At 45.0% G+C, this 15,050-nt stretch overlaps 1 protein-coding gene across 1 annotated transcript in view; it reads right to left on the bottom strand.

The window, feature by feature from the left end:
- The window catches only part of sgms2a (sphingomyelin synthase 2a), a 117,237-nt gene extending 102,764 nt beyond the window's left edge, over nucleotides 1–14,473 (bottom strand). Inside the window, exon 1 of the mRNA XM_055641886.1 lies at nucleotides 12,670–14,473. The gene's annotated coding sequence lies outside the window, so the exon portion shown is untranslated. The remainder of the gene's footprint in view (nucleotides 1–12,669) is intronic.
- Nucleotides 14,474–15,050: the final 577 nt, after the last annotated feature.

Genomic DNA, 15,050 nt, shown 5'->3' with positions numbered 1-15,050 from the left:
GACCAACCACAGCTTTTGTTACATTATTAAATGTATTTAATCATTTACACGATAAACAATAATAAACCACCCACCACCATAATACAAAATTGACAAGTATTCCTTACAACTAAACATCAAATTATTACATTACAATCCTGATCCAGGACACACTCAATGCCTTGCGGTGCCCAGCGGTCCCTGATCTTGATCGTGAACATCGCACCCGGGCACAGACAAAATTCCGGAAAAGGGGCTTGCAGTCACCTCGAGCAAATCCTTCGTCTGCCTGGCGCCGTGACCCACGCTTGGACAGGCCTAGGAGTAAATCAATCAGGACATCCTCTGATCTACCCACTACCCTGAAGCGACAGCCAAGATGGCACGTTCCATAGGAGACTGAGGAAATTCGGCATGTCTCCAATTACTTCAACAAAATTTCCACGGAATAACATTCTAGAAAGCATCAGGTCAGATTGCATCTTGGCTTGGTTTGGAAACAGCTCTGCCAAGGACCGGGAGGAAATACATAGAGTTGTGGATGTAGCCCAGTCCTTCCCACAGACTTAATTTTCCACAATTTACTCCATTTACATTTCACGTTGCCAACATAATCAAAGATTTGTCCCACTCCGGTCATTCCTTCTTCTCCACGCCCCCATCCCATACAAGGTACAGAAGTTTGAAAACATGCACCACTAGATTCAGGAACAGCTTCTCCCCCCCCAACGTTATCAAGCTTCTGAACAATCATTCCATAAGCTAGAGTACTGTTCGATTCACCTCTTACCCATTGCGGACATTGGACTTTATCTGTGGAACTGATGCTCTACAATGCTGAGGACTATATTCTGCATTCTGTATCTTCCCCTTTGCTATTCCTATTGTACTGGAGTTTGACTTAATTGTATCTATGTGTAGCATTATCTGATCTGAGCAACAGCACGCAAAATAAAGTTTTTCACTGCACCTCAGTACACACAACAATACACCAAAACCTAAGCATGCAGTAACAATACAATAGGTGTGTAGAGTGGAGACACATTAATCAATCTTCTAATCGCAGCACTGCAAATGAGTGGGATTGATTTTTGCCCATGATTTGTATCAAAGTATTCTCCACTGACTGATTGTTTTGGGGAATTTACCCTGCTTTTGTTGGGACAGTTTTCTGTACCCTCTGTTCCACCCCCTCCACCCCCACTCCTCCCACCCACTCCACAGAATATATTTATACTAGACTAAGTGGGACCTGCTGGGTCCCAGGTTCACACGGGAGGGTTGTTTACCCAACGCAATATTCCACTTCTCCACCAAGAAGGGGGGGGAGGGGCTAGCATGGGTGTTGTAGGTCAAGTCAAATCAAGCACAGTGAGTGCAAGGCCAACAATCCATTTCAATCCATTTCATGTCAAGTCAATCCATTGCAAGTCAAGTCAAGTACAGGGCAGGCGGGGCCAGCCTACAATACAATCCATTTGCTTTCATTTCAGGTGAGCTCAAGCAAAGCAAAAGCACAGGGCAGGCCAAACAACTAATTTCATTTCGTTAAGGGCTAACAAATTATTTATTGCAAGCACATTAAGGGTTAGCTAATCATTATTCATTGCAAGCACATTGCTAGCTAAAAAATCATTTTATTGCAAGCACATACAGAGTTAACCACATAAAGCACATAAAGGGTAGACTCACAGTTCAGTAGACTCACAGCAGAATCAGAGTTGTGACCGTTCCCTCAGAGTAACCGACTCATATCCAGGGTTATGTAGTTCTGCCCTTCACCCGAAAGGGGCGTTACCTTCATCATGGTGATTGACAAGCGAGGGACTAATCAGCTGAAGATTTTTTAAACACTCATAACTATTATATTTTTAATCGATCGGAAAAATCCTCGGGGCTGCCTTAGCAGAGGAGGACTGCGAGTAAGATGGCCAAAAATCATAGCGATATAAAGCAGCATTCTTTCTAAAATCAATATACAGCGCAGACAGGAAGCGGTCAAGATGAGACTTTTAGTTATATAAGATATTTCACGTTTGAACTTAGAATAATAATGGATGGGATTTATATAGCGCCTTTCTAGATACTCAAAGCGCTTTACATCGCATTATTCATTCACTCCTCAGTCGCACTCGGTGGTGGTGAGCTACTTCTGTAGCCACAGCTGCCCTGGGGCAGACTGACGGAAGCGTGGCTGCTAATCTGCGCCTACGGCCCCTCCGACCACCACCAATCACTCACACACATTCACACGCAAGCAAGAATGGGTGAAGTGTCTTGCCCAAGGACACAACGACAGTATGCACTCCAAGCGGGATTCGAACTGGCTACCTTCCGGTCGCCAGCCGAACACTTAGCCCATTGCGCCACCTAGAATAGTACAGCACAGAAACAGGCCCTTCTCCCCACTATGTCCGTGTCAAACATGATACCACGTTAAACCTATTACCTCTGCCTGCACGTGATCCATATCTCTCCATCCCCTGCATTTCAATGTGCCTACCAAACAGCCTTTTAAATGCCACTATCATATCAGCCTCCACCACCCCCCATATTGCAACATATACCAGGCACCCACACTTTCTGTTTTAAAAAACATGCCCTGCTCATCTCCTTGCAACTTTGCCCTTTGCACCTTCGAGCTTTTTCCGCTAGACTTTGATATTTCTACCTAAGGCTGTAGAGAAGCCTCTTCCACAACCAAAAACAAGGACGGGCCTCCTCTACACAGCCACCGACTGGCAGCTGCACGTCGATCTGGGCAAACAGCTGAAATTTCCACAGCACATCACAGCAACATCACTCCGGCCAGACATGATCATCACCTCCGAAGTGACAAAACAGCTGATCATTCTGGAGCTGACAGTGCCCTGGGAAGAGCGTATTGAAGAGGCTAACGAGAGGAAGCGCGCAAAGTACCAGGAACTGGTGGAGATGTGCCAGGACAGAGGCTGGAAGACATACTATGAGCCCATAGAGGTGGGCTGTAGAGGTTTTGCAGGATACTCACTCGGCAAAGTCCTCAACCAGTTGGGCATTAAGGGGCTGGCAAAGAAGAGGGCGATTCAATCCGCAAGCGGAGCCGCAGAGATAGCCATTAGGTGGCTTTGGATTAAGAGGGCTGATCCGTGGGCGGTTGCTGCTGGGAAGCAAGTCGGGGCCTGATCAACCCTGGCTGGGTCGCCTGGGCGAGGGTGTCTGATGTTGTGAGGCCCGAAACACCCGATGACCCCAGGTCACATCACATCTAGAAGATGTATTTTTCACACCCTGGGAAATAGGTTTTATGCCTCTCATAATTTTATAAACTTCTATCAAGATCTCCCCTCACCCTCTGATGCCCCAGAGAAAATAATCCAAGTTTGTTCAAGAGTTAGTTTGAACAAGATTTAGTTTGCTGCGTAAATTGGCCTTTGTGTAATAAAACACAGGGTGCTAGAGTAACTCAGCAGGTCAGGGAACATCTATGGAGAACATGGGTAGGTGATGTTTCAGGTCGAGACCCTTTCGTCAGACAGAACTGCAAGGATGCATACCTTGCGGAGCAGTGTCGGAAGAAGAGTCTATCCACGTTGTCATGAGATGCTGCCTGATACGCTGAGCTACTCCAGCAACATGTATCTTATTTTGTAAACCAGCAACTGCATACATTGGCTGTTTGTTGTCAATTAATCCCCCCCCCCCCCCCCCCCCTTCCAAACAGTGACTACATTTCTCTAGATCAAACACATCTTACCTCCACCCCATCCCTCCCGCCCATGTCAGATGCAGGTACAGTTTAAATGTTTTCCAACTGTGAATAGCTTTCCTGTCATCCAATCTCCAAAGGACTCCAAGTGCTGGAGTAACTCAGAGGACCTCCCCCTTTGCTTTGTCTATTGTACTCGAGATGAACATTGATCGTATTCATGTACAGTTCATGTCAGAGGAGAATGAGGCCATTCAGCCCATTGGGTATACCCTGCCATTCAATCATGGCTGATCTATCTTTCCCTCTCAACCCCATTCTCCTGCTTTCTCCCCCCCCCCCCCCCCCCACCCCCCGTACTAATCAAGAACCTATCAAGCTCCAACATAGCATCATGCAGCTTGGAAACTGGTCCCACAACCCAACTTGCCCACATGACCAACACGCCCCATCTACACTAGTCCCACCTGCCTTCATTTGGCCCATATCCCTCTAAACCTGCCCTATCCACCTACCTGTCCAAATGTTTCTTAAATGGTGCTTTAGTACCTGGCTCAACTACCTAAACCAGCATCTGTAGTTTCTTCCTACACCTCCTCCAGCACCTCTTTCTATATACCCATCACACTTTGTGTGAAAAAGTGACCCCTCAGGCTCCTATTAAATCTTTCCCACCTCACCTTAAACCTGTGTCTGCTCGTTCTCGATTCCCCTGCTCTGGTCAAGAGACTCTGTGCGTTTACCTGATCTTTTCCTCGCATGATATTATACACCTCTCTAAGATCGCCCCTCATCCTCCTGCGCTCCAAGGAATAAAGTCTGAGTCAGCTAAACCTCTCCTTATAGCTCAGGCCCTCGTGTCTTGACGACATCCTCGCAAAAATATCTTCTTCTTTAAAAATACACAATGACTTGGCTTGGACAGCATATCAAATGTGTTTGGATTTTGTGCCACACAAAGCTTATCACTTTACCTCGGTAGGCTTTACAATAACATAGCTAAACCTAAATTAACACCACAATCTTAAGTAATAAACTTCCCCACAATACATCAGTTGCCCATGGCTCACCACCCTTCACTGCACAATCCATTCAAAGCAGCTAATGCTACTCGACAACAGTTGCATTATGCCCACTTCTAGCAAATACAGTGGTTTGCAATGCTGCTCTCATTTTATTTTATGCCAAGATAATTTTGCAGCTGCTGACCTGTGCCTCCATATTAGCTCATGGTTTGATGCTGTATTCAGATCTGTAAACTTACAAGAGAAGAACCTTAAGAGGAGGCGGCACAGTGGCGCAGTGGTAGAGTTGCTGCCTTACAGCGCCAGAGATCTGGGTTTGATCCCGATTCCGGGTGCTGTCTGTACGGAGTTTGTACATTCTCTCCGTGACCTAGTGTGTTTTCCCCGGGCACTCTGCTTTCTTCCCATACTCCAAAGTCGTACAGGTTAATTAGCTTTGGTAAAGATTGTAAATTGTCCCTAGTATGTAGGACAGTGCTAGTGTATGGGAGTCCCAGATCGGCGCGGACTTGGTGGGCCGATTTATACCACCGTCTTTGCTTCCAAGCTGTATGTCGAAAAAGAAAAACTCAAACAAAACTAAAAAAATTCACAATTTAAGAGACATTCACAGCTTCAATATTACAAGTGAAATATTTTTCTGCTCAAAACTTGTTGATCTTCCAGCAGAGCGAGCTGTCCCGCTCCAGACTGCAGGAGTACGTGCTGTCGGAGTCTCTGAAGCTTGATGCAGCCAACGCCAAGGCTCTGTGGGAAAGGACCACAGTCTAGGATCCTTCTGTGGTGGATGGGAGTGGGGGGGGAGAAGACGCCCCTCAAATAAGGGAAGATATATCAACTCGGGGGCCATGTGAGTGGCGTTGGTGCTTGGTGTAAGGATATTTTGTGTAACACTAATGAATGTATGAAAGCTGAGAATGACAGAAGAGTTTTGGCACTGCTCATGTTTTGTATATATTTTTATGATTCTAAATTTCCAAGTGGGTGCAACGGTGGTGCAATGGTAGAGTTTCAAATTTATAGTATCAGTTACATGGGTTTGATCCTGACAACGGGTGCTGTCTGTACGGAGTTTGTACATTCTCCCCGTGACTGCGTGGGTTTTCTCCGGGTGCTCCGGTTTCCTCCCACACTCCAAAGACATACAGGTTTGCAGGTTATTTTGGCTTTGGTAATGATTGTAAATTGTCCCTAATGTATAGGATAGTGCTAGTTTACAGGGATCGCTGGTCTACATGAACTCTGGGCTGAAGGGCCTGTTTCCTCATTGTATTTCTAAACTAAACAAAATTAAAAACTAAACTAAGCAAAAGAAATATATGTTTTTAAACTGTACTTTCTGTTCTGGTAAACCACCAGTTTTCACACTGCTGCACCCCAGTAACTGCATGGGCAGTGAAACCAGATGGTTAAAGTCATAGAGTTATACAGCATGGTAACAGGACCATAGACCCAATGCATACATGCTGATTAAGATGTCGACCTGAGCTAGTCCCATTTGTCCATATACTAAGTTTTAGATGATCTGCCCCGAGTGATGGATCAGTTTTTACTAGTTTACTCCATAGCTATTCTTTGACTCAGCCCTTTGATCGACACTTGAGGAGACACAGATGGTTGTTTTAACAATTAGAAGTGTTGCAAATCAGTGCAACCAGGACAAAGTTTATTGAGTCATTCCTTCGTCTCCTTTCTCCCATCCGGTAGGAAATACAGAAGCTTGAAAGCGTGCACCATCAGATTCACGAACAGCTTCGTCCCCACCGTTATTAGGCTTCTGAATGATCCTTCCCCAACTAAGGGACTGTTCAATTCACTTCTATCCCATAGTGACATAGAAACATAGAAACATAGAAATTAGGTGCAGGAGTAGGCCATTCGGCCCTTCGAGCCTGCACCGCCATTCAATATGATCATGGCTGATCATCCAACTCAGTATCCCGTACCTGCCTTCTCTCCATACCCCCTGATCCCCTTAGCCACAAGGGCCACATCTAACTCCCTCTTAAATATAGCCAATGAACTGGCCTCAACTACCCTCTGTGGCAGAGAGTTCCAGAGATTCACCACTCTCTCTGTGTGAAAAAAGTTCTTCTCATCTCGGTTTTAAAGGATTTCCCCCTTATCCTTAAGCTGTGACCCCTTGTCCTGGACTTCCCTAACATCGGGAACAATCTTCCTGCATCTAGCCTGTCCAACCCCTTAAGAATTTTGTAAGTTTCTATAAGATCCCCTCTCAATCTCCTAAATTCTAGAGAGTATAAACCAAGTCTATCCAGTCTTTCTTCATAAGACAGTCCTGACATCCCAGGAATCAGTCTGGTGAACCGTCTCTGCACTCCCTCTATGGCAATAATGTCCTTCCTCAGATTTGGAGACCAAAACTGTACGCAATACTCCAGGCGTGGTCTCACCAAGACCCTGTACAACTGCAGTAGAACCTCCCTGCTCCTATACTCAAATCCTTTTGCAATGACATTAGACATTGCCCAAGACTTTGCCTAAGGAACTGATGTGCTACAATGCTGAGAACTACCTTTTGCACTCTGTACCTTTCTCTACCTATTGGTCATGTTCATACGTTATTGGGGCAGAATTCGGCCCATTAAGTCGACTGCCATTCAATTATGGTTAATCTATCTTTCCCTTTCAACCCCTGATACACTTACTAATCAAGAATCTGTCAATCTGTGCTTTAAAAATACCCTAATGACATCCTCCACAGTCATCTGTGACAATGAATTTCACCAAACTCTGAATGAATAAAATCCTCCTTGTCTCCTTTCTAAAGGTACGCCCTTTTCTTTTACAGCTATGGCCTCAGATCCTAGTCTCTCCAACTAGTGGAAACATCCTCTCCACATTCACTATTTGGTAAGTTTCAATGAGGTCCCCCCTCATTCTTCCAAACTCCAGCGAGTACTGCAAACATCCATCATATGTTGTTAACCCAATCATTCTTGGGATCATTCTCGTAAATTTCCTCCAGACCCTTTGTATTGTACTTGAGTTTGAACTGATTGTATTTAAGTATAGTGTATCTGATATGTTTGTATAAAATGCAAAACAAAGCTTTTCACTGTACCTCAGTCCAGGTATTGTTTTTTTTAAATATATAGATAAATACTGTACAGAACTTGTTTCTGTTTATTATGGTATTCAGAGAGTACCAGTTTAATTTAGTGTATTATCGTGTGTACTGAGATACAGTGAAAAGCTATAACTCAGGATCGCTCTCTAATTGTTAATAAAGTGGTTCAGTTGCCTGATAACAGCTGGGAAGAAACTGTTCCTGAATCTGGAAATGTGCATGTTCACACATCTGTATCCTTTACCTGGTGGGAGAGTGTAGTAAGACTAATTCTGGATTATGCTGGTGGCCTTGCCAAGACAGCGTGAAATGTAGATGGAGTCAACAGGAGGGAGGTTGGTTTGTGTGATGGTCTAGGCTGCATCTACAATTCTCTGCAATTTCTTGAGTTCTTGGATGGAGCTGTTCCCCAACCAAGCTGTGATGCATCCCGATAAAAAGCTTTCTACAGAGCACTTGTACAAGTTGGTGAGAGTTGTAGGGGACATGCTATTTCTGTTGAGGAAGTGAAGGTAGGTGTTGATGTGCTTTTTTGGCTATTGCTTTGACATGGCTATTGCTGGTGATATTTACTCCTAGAACATTGAAGCTATGTTTACATAACTGTTGTGCTGCTGCAATTAAGAATTTCATTGTTCTGTTTCTGTTTCTGGACATATGACAATAAAACACTTTTGACTCTTGCAATAATAATAAAACCAAACCTAAAGTTGGACCCTTAGATCTTTGACCCAAGGACAAAGAAACACAGGGATGAATGTGAATTTGATCAATATGACCTCTGTGTAATTGCTCCCATTTTGTGTCTGTCAAGAATCTACTGTTTTTTTAAGTTTCTCCTCCACCTATACAATCTGTAAAGAGTAAAGTCCACCCGCTCGCTTGATTTACTGCTGACTCTTTATCTAATCAGGGAACTGCGCAATCGTGGACTGGATCATTTGTGCCTGCCCTTCCCACAACATTCTACGTGGCAAAGGGTAATAAACCCTCAGCAGGGAGCAGCATCACTCCCGAGTCAGCAACCGGAGGGATTCTAACAGCAGCACCACACTGAAGTGACAGAGCAGGGCTGGTCTTCTTGCTATCTTGGCTAACATCCATCCCTCAATCATGCATTAATAACACAAAATGCAGGAGTAACTCAGCGCGACAGACTGACTGAGTTACTCCAGCATTTTGTGTCTACCTTCAGTTTAAACCAGCATTTGCTGTTCCTTCCTACAACATGCTTTAATAACACATGTGTCAGTGTGCTTCACACATGCCCTTCAGCCCATCACATCCATCCTGACCCTTTTGCCCTACACTAATCCCATTTACTTGCATTAGGACCATATACTTTTTATATCTTAGCCACTTCCAGAACCAGGGCCCACAGTTTATGAATAAGGAGTAAGCCATTTAGAACGGAGACGAGGAAACACGTTTTCTCACAGAGAATGGTGAGTGTGGAATTCTCTGCCTCAAAGGGCGGTGGAGGCAGGTTCTCTGGATGCTTTCAAGAGAGAGCTAGATAGGGCTCTTAAAAATAGCGGCATTAGGGAATATGGGGAGAAGGCAGGAAAGGGATGATTGGGGCTGATCAGCCATGATCACTTTGAATGGCAGTGCTGGCTCGAAGGGCCGAAAGGCCTGCTCCTGCACCTATTGTCTATTCCCACTGTTAGAACTTAGAGATACAGCATGGAAACAGGCCCTTCGATATGGCTAGTCCAGGACAAGTTGCTGGTGATATTTACTCCAAGGAACTTGAAACTTAATACAGGCCCTTCAGCCCACCGAGTCCACACTGACCAGCGATCCTCACACACCAACACTATCCTACACACACTATGGACAATTTACAATTATACCAAGGCAATTATCGCCTACAAACCTGCAAGCCGATGGAGTGCGGGAGGAAACCGAGCAGGTCACGGGGAGAACGTACAAACATCGTACAGACAGCACCCGCAGTCAGGATCGAACCCGGGTCTCTGGCGTTGTGAGGCAGCAACTCTACCGATGCGCAGCCATAAATACAAGGCCTCCCAACTTCTACACTCTGACTGACGAAGGCCAATGTGTCGAAAGCTTTTTTTGACCACCCTATCTACCTGTGACACCACTGTCAAGGAACTCTGAACCTGCTGCACTGTGAAGTCGGAAGAAGGGTCTCTACCCGAAACTCTACCCGCATTCAGAGATGCTGCCTTCAGTCTGAAGAAGGGTTCCGGCCCGAAACGTTGCCTATTTCTTCGCTAGATGCTGCTGCACCCGCTGAGTTCCTCCAGCATTTTTGTGCACCTTCGATTTTCCAGCATCTGCAGATCCTTCTTAAACTAGCAATGTAACAAAATTTTGAGATTTAAAAAATCAAGTCTGCAATTTATCCCATCAGATAAAGCATAACAATAAGTTTAATTTGACACCTAATTCACTTTCATATCTCAAGTAATAAAAAAGTTATGGCCATTTTCATACTCGGAAATTAGCACCTTGTTCTCTATTGATTTTCTATGGACATAACAAAAAAGCTGTGATCGAGGACAGTCAAAAGCCCATAACCTTCTTAACAATTAAGAGAACTGAATGAAATTTTCAGTTATCATAGATTGAACCATTCTGAAACAAATATAAAATAATCTTACTTGGAGGACCTGAAATTAAAGCATATAATTAGTTAGTTACCCAATTGTAGCTAATTTCAAACTTCAATTACTAGATCTAGACATCTATCCATTTCTTAATAAATGATTAACATTTTTAAATAGCCTAAGTGTCCAAATAATATTCACAAATAATTCACAATAAAACATGATTTTTAAATCTCATTTACATCAATTTATAGGCCAAATGGAAGGAATTTAGTGTTCAAATGCTGTAAATTAAAGTCAATTAAAATCGGCTTTCTAGTGGGTTCCTGTGAACGCGCTGGTTTAGCACATTCACAATGCAGTGGATTTTTGCCCTCAAATGCCCAGAAAAATACTGCGGGATATAAAGAGCCCAAAATGAACTATTTGCTATAGAAAACTTTATATACAATTTTCTTAAGAAGCCCCTTTTAATGTAAAAATAAGGTACACACCTTTAATTGTTTGCTTTATAAAACCCTGGGGCTGCGAGAGGTCGCGGGTTGAGAGAGTGATTTTTAAACTACTATAACTATTATACAAGGCCATAAAAACTAATAATACCTTTTGCGACGGAGTCTTTCAGCGATTTTCCGTTAATGATTTACTAGGCTGAACATTTTCGATTGCAACAGCCTAGTAAAAATCGCGTTTTAAACCCGCCCCCTCTAAACAGCGGCAAAATCACACACACGGGCTGGGGCAGATTCTCAATGACGATTCAGGTAGGTTTTGTAACATACCTACTTAAACAGAGATGCTACCTGTCCAGCTGAGTTACACCAGCATTTCGTGCATGTACCTGCACTCCTTTAAACCTCAATGTCTCAGCTGACCATGATGCCCAATTAAACCTATCCCATTTGCTAGCGCATATCCTTCCTGTCGTTATTCCTTGGCTACCTTAATGTACCACATATCTGCTTCCATCACATTCTCTGGCACTCGCCACTCTCTGTTGTAAGGAGAGAGGTGACAGAGAAACGAGTGGAGGAACAGGGCTGATGTACCGCCATGGACTCAATGGGCGGAAGGGCCCTCCTTATCCATTGCAAGCAAATATTTGGAATCGGAATCATGCGCCTCATGTGCAGTGCAAACGTTGTACTTTGCACGATGCTGCGCTTTGCTTTAAGCCGAGCTGCAGGTAGTTCACAATTGTATCTGATAGCGGGTAGCCACCTCACTCACTGTCATTCAGAAAACACGGAGTGAACTTTTTTCTTCTGAGTCACCGGGGTTTGAGAACACTGTGAACACACCCAATGCCAACACCCAGGAGTAGCGGATGAACCGCGGTCCGGGACATTAAAAAGAACAATTTTACTAACCACTGAAAAGAGAAGCGGTGACAAATCGTCCCTGGCAGCAGCATAAAAAGCGTTAAGCGCTGGATAAAAACTTTTCCTCGCTCCACGGGAAAGAAAACTAAACCAGAAAACCTTGGTGCGAGTGGCAGGTTTAGCACGGATCACCACCCACCCGCGGACCACAGCCGAGGTGAAATGAACCACTGAAAGCAAAGCTTGCTCTAGTATCTTTGATTGAAAGCTGCACGACCTCTTTCACAGCTCTGCCTCAGCCCCTCCTCAAATTGGACCCCCTTCACTCCCAACAACATTACAACAAAACACAGTTAGGGGAGTCACAAGGGACTACAGATGCTGGAATCCAGAGCAGAACAGAGGGTGGCGAGGTGAACTCAGCGGGTCGGGCAGTATCTGTGGAGGGAAATGGACAGATGATGTTTCAGGTCTGAAGAAGGGGTTTCGGCCCGAAACGTTGCCTATTTCCTTCGCTCCATAGATACGGCTGCACCCGCTGAGTTTCTCCAGCACTTTTGTCTACCTTCGATTTTCCAGCATCTGCAGTTCCTTCTTGAACAACATGTTTCAGGTCTTGACCTTTCATCTGACCCAGACGATAGGTGGTCAATCCATTCCCTCTACAGATGATGCCCGACCTGCTGAGTCTCTCGAGCAGTTGGTATCTCGCTCCAGATTGTGGTCCACCCTGTGGCTTTTCTCCCAGTAGCCCTCCCAACAGCCCAAGGAACAGCCCTCTGAGTTCCTTGAAATTCAATCTCTAACTGAACTGCTGGCATTAAGTAACCTCTTTAAATAGTCCTTTAAAGAAAGTTTTGAAACTTTTTTTTTAATTGCAACAGCTCCTCGTAACTTTTGAAGCGTGCCCACCACATCTGCAAGCCAGCGAGGTGGTGGTCCCATCCACACCTACCCCCGGGACCCTGCAACAGGTCGCTCTTACCGGCTCCTCAACCGCCGCCTTGTGTCGCGGAGACATTCCTTTCAGAAACTTTTCGCCAGCTCTCTGCCGAAGTTGGGAGGGTTCATGTCCAGCCCCTCCCGCAGTGTGCGGGACAAGGACCGTGGGGTGGGGAGACGAAGCGATGCCGACTCGCAGCGATCCCAATCCTTCAGCCTCCGCCCACCCGGCGCTGGGAGCCGCCCTCTCGCCGCACCGCTCCCCTTCAGTCAAAACTGGGAGCTCCTTCCTTTCTCTTTCCCGCCTGGTAGAATTTCTGCTAAAATTTGATTTTTGACTGGACGAGAGCTTGCAAGTTAAGAAAAAAACAACTTGTTTTCCTACCTTTAATTCACAGTGTCATTAGACCGGTGCCCAGATGGCGTGGTCAGGGGAGACAAGTGCCCAGACAGAGTGGTCAGGGGAGATGGGTGACCAGACAGTGTGATGTTTAGGAAGGAACTGCTGATGCTGGACAATCGAAGGTAGACAAAACTGCTGGAGAAACTCAGCGGGTGAGGCAGCATCTATGGCGTGAAGGAAATAGGCGACGTTTCGGTTCGAGACCCTTCTTCAGACAGTGTGGTGTAGTCTGAAGAAGGGTTCCTAACCTAAACCTCACCCATCCTTTTTCTTCAGAGATGCTGCCTGACCCAGTGAGTTATTCCAGCACTTTGTGTCTGTCTGCATCTGCAGTTCTTTGTTTCTACTCTGGTTATGGTGTGGTAAAATGGGTGCCCAGACGGTGATCTGGGGTCAGATGGGTGGCCAGACGTTGATGGTTAGTTTAGTTTAGAGATACAGCATGTTAACAGGCCCTTCAGCCCACTGACTCCATGCCGACTAGCGATCACCCGGTCACACTAGTTTAATGTTATCCCACTTTCTCCCTGTGCATTAAGGAGAATTTTACAGAGGCCAATTAACCTACAAAATGTGCAGGTCTTTAGAGATGTGGAAGTAAACTGGAGCACCTAGATTAAACCCATGCGGTGGCAGGGAGAACGTGAAAAGTTCATACAGACGGCATTGTAGCTGATGTCCGGATTGAACGCAGGTTTTTGATGATGCGAGGTAGCAGCTCTACCAGCTTGTTACTGTCCTGCTTTAAAACTGAACTTGAAACTTTGCTGGCTGTGCGGCTCAGTTCAATTGTGTCTTTTTCTTCTTCTTAGGTATTGCCAGAGGATTGTGGATAACTTGTGCCCACTTCTGCATCTTTAAGGTGACTGATGGAACTGTGGGCTCTTCCTCAGATGGACAGCAAGGACTGTCCACATGAACCATTACCATTATGTGGTCTCTTTAGATGGTACAAACTTCAAGTGTTTAAAAGGCTTTTACAAAGAGCTCATCCCCTTAATATCTTGTACATGTAGAATCTTACACTGTGGTCCTTCCCCATAAAGCCTTTGCAGTGGCATCTTTAGTAGGTAAAGTTACCGGATACTGAGGGATAAGATATGTGTTTATCCAGATAGACATAGGGCTCTTTAGGGATAGTCAGCATGGTTTTGGACGTGGGAGATCGTACCTTATAAATTTGATGGAGTACTTTTGAAGAGGTAACCAAAAAGGTTTTTGAGTCGAGTCAAGTCAAGTTTATTCGTCACATACACATACGAGATGTGCAGTGAAATGAAAAGTGGCAATGCTCACGGACTTTGTGCAAAAAGACAAACAAACAAACAACCAAACAAACTACAAGCAGAATGGAACAGAATCACACATTCTTTTACATATTAAATATTGTGGGCAGAAGGAAAAAGGGAAAAAAACAGCAATTAAAAAAAAAAAAGCAGTAGAGTGGTACAGTAAAAGTTAGTTCCTGGTGAGATAGGAGTTTACAGTCCTAATGACCTCTGGGAAGAAACTCCTTCTCAACCTCTCCGTTCTCACAGCATGACAACGGAGGTGTTTGCCTGACAGTAGCAGCTGGAACAGTCCATTGCAGGGGTGGAAGGGGTCTCCCATGATTTTATTGACTCTGGAGTTGCAACTCCTAATGTATAGTTCCTGCAGGGGGGCGAGTGAAGTTCCCATGGTGCATTCGGCCGAACGCACTACTCTGCAGAGCCTTCTTGTCCCTGGGCAGAGCAATTCCCAAACCAGATTGTAATATTTCCGGACAAGATGCTTTCCACAGCTGCTGAGTAGAAGCACTGGAGGATCCTCGGAGACACTATGAATTTCCTCAATTGCCTGAGGTGGTAAAGGCGCTGCCTTGCCTTACTCATGAGTGCTGCGGCGTGTGATGTCCATGTCATATCCTCAGAGATGTGAACTCCCAGATATTTAAAACAGGCCAAGGATGTTGATGTTGTCTAGAATTAGTAAGTTTGAAAATGGCACTAAACTGGGTGGTATCAATGACAGGGAAAATG

This window comes from Leucoraja erinacea, chromosome 1, assembly GCF_028641065.1.
Source record: "Leucoraja erinacea ecotype New England chromosome 1, Leri_hhj_1, whole genome shotgun sequence".
Lineage (NCBI taxonomy): Eukaryota > Metazoa > Chordata > Chondrichthyes > Rajiformes > Rajidae > Leucoraja > Leucoraja erinaceus.
Note: the sequence above shows the minus strand (reverse complement) of the source record. Positions and strands in the feature narration are given on the sequence as shown.